We start from the raw sequence: 2,755 nt of genomic DNA, 5'->3' as shown, positions 1-2,755 counted from the left end.
CAAAAAAAAAAAAAAAAAAAAAAAAAAAAAAAAAAACATGCCTTTACTTCGTGGAAACAAAATGGCGTCAAAAAAAAAAAAAAAAAAAACTAGCAGGTTGCTGTAGCAGGGTTGTTCGCCAAATTGTCGCCAAAAAATCGCCGAATTACCATAATCCAAAGATTAACCAAAATAAACATTGAAATTATTCATTTTTTCGGTAATTAAATCGCAATGTAATCATTAATCCTATTTCCTTAGTATAAATTACTAAGGGAAAAAATTACTAATTTACTGATATATAAAAAGAAATATTTGACAGTCTTTCCTTCAATTTTTACTTTCAGGTTTTGCTAAAAAATAAAAATAACTTACCGTCATTCGAGTATAATTGAAAAATAATTCTGGGTACTTCTGCCTCAGTGACGGAAACAATGCTGCATGAGCGGAATACGTATCTCGCTCTTGAAAAATTGACCGAACCCATTCCCGCCTTGGAAAGCAAACACTTTTGTACACCAAATACATACATATTAAATTACTTCTCAAATGCATAACGCGCTTTCTTTCTTCAGTTTTTTTAACTTTAGACATTCTACCGCAAACTTTCGACATTGTACCCCAAAATAGGAAATATTGCCCATGCGCAAATCAAAGCGACTTGATTGGTTGGGGGTAGTAATTCTTAGGCTTTGAGACTTACAAGTGTAAACGGGTGGGATCCTTGGGAGTAACAACTTAACGTTAGCGTACGTTTCTTGGGACCAAAGTTCCGCTAGTGTAAACGGGCCTTTACACTAGCGTTTCCGTTAGAGTGTTGATCGGAATATGTTTCAGTGTTTTGGTCGAGATGCCATCGTGCCCTGGGGCTTTCTTCGTTTGTAAGGAGCTGATGGTGTTGGCAACGATTGTTGGGGTAGTCAGGAAAGTGAAGTTGTGCGCCTTCCTACTCTTCGTCCATAAAACTTAAGCTTCTACAGTGGAACGCGGGGGGGGGGGGTCCCAGTCCAAGAAAATCCAGATTCAGCGATCTTTACAAAAGTATAATATCAATCTTTTTGCAGTTATGAAGGCTAACCTGACTGAGGACTCCATGAAGTTCTATCCCTTTCAAGGATGCACATTGTACCTTCTTCCTAAATACAGGTAAATTGCTAGCGGCATATTGATTGGTGCCAGAAAAGATCTTATCTCTGATTTTAAAATTATTAAATCTATGGGAAAGAGTACTAACAAAAGTGAAAGTGTGAAGATTCTACTATGGAAGAATGAGACCCTTTTCAAGATCTTTGCTCTCTATCTTCCTCCTAATAACAAGCCAGACTTGTCCAGTCTTGAGGTATCTGTTGGATTTCAAATGAATTTAGTTTGTATTTCATACTTACTTTTCCTTTAATTTTTTACTTATGCCGTTTGGCCACTAAAAATTATTGTTAGTTCAGTTTTTTTGGAAGTGGCAACAAAACAATTTATAGAATTAGTAAAAATATGTGTTTGTGTAATTAGCTCGGCTTATTAAAAAAGAATGACATGTTATTTACATGAATGATGTTTTTATATTTAAGTTCAAATCATTTTTTTCCGAAAATAAATGATTATTTTAGAATATTTTTAGTAGTCTCTTAGAGTGTGTGATAGGCTAGCAGCGTAACAGTTTATTTTGACGCGTAAGCGAACACTATCTTCAATTACAATTATTATTGGCGACATGAACGCGATGCTACTTTGGTAGACGGTTGCACGGATTTTGGCGATTTTTTGTTTGGCGAGCGATACGACTTATGGTAAACCCATTGCTAGACAAGTTGTTTATGGTAACCGATACTTTGTTGTCATTTTATTTTAAAAATAATGCGTTTTATTATGCATAAATTCCGTGTTTTAAATATTATTTATGACTTCAAAATAATAAAAATGATACTAATTCAGAAGTCAAACAACAAAAATCAGCGTTATACCTACAAAATTTTCACAGGACTAGTTTCGATGGTTTTACCGAACCATCATCTTCAGCTGCAAAACCGCAAATGAACAAGATAGGAAATAATGATTAGATAAGATAAGAAAGCCTGGACAAGAATAAGCAAGTGGCGCCATCTGTTGGCGAAACCAGAACTAAAACATAATTTCTCTAAAAGCCGAAGGCAAATTTCGATTGGAATTAGGATCGTTAACTAGAACAGAAAGATTTTTATGAATGTGAAATGCCTCTAGAAAATCCAGATCTCCAATGGAAGATGTTTTTTGAATAATTTTGGCAGCAGAAAAATTGAAAGTGTGATTTTTGGACCAACAATGTTGAGCAACAGAAGACCTCTGTGTTTCCTTTTTTCTAACATATGCCTCATGCTAATTCAGAATTCAAACAACAAAAATCAGCGTTAATTTACAAAATTTTCACAGGACTAGTTTCAATGGTTTTACCGAACCATCATCTTCAGCTGCAAAACCGCAAATGAACAAGATAGGAAATAATGTTTAGATAAGATAAGAAAGCCTGGACAAGAATAAGCAAGTGGCGCCATCTGTTGGCGAAACCAGAACTAAAACATAATTTCTCTAAAAGCCGAAGGCAAATTTGGATTGGAATTAGGATCGTTAACTAGAACAGAAAGATTTTTATGAATGTGAAATGCCTCTAGAAAATCCAGTTCTCCAATAGAAGATGTTTTTTGAATAATTTTGGCAGCAGAAAATTTGAAAGTGTGATTTTCGGACCAACAATGTTGAGCAACAGAAGACTTCTGTGTTTCCTTTTTTCTAACATATGTTTCAT

Source organism: Stegodyphus dumicola, chromosome 6, assembly GCF_044657685.1.
Source record: "Stegodyphus dumicola isolate Sdum_Otavi_A_Nest chromosome 6, ASM4465768v1".
Taxonomy (NCBI): domain Eukaryota; kingdom Metazoa; phylum Arthropoda; class Arachnida; order Araneae; family Eresidae; genus Stegodyphus; species Stegodyphus dumicola.
Note: the sequence above shows the minus strand (reverse complement) of the source record.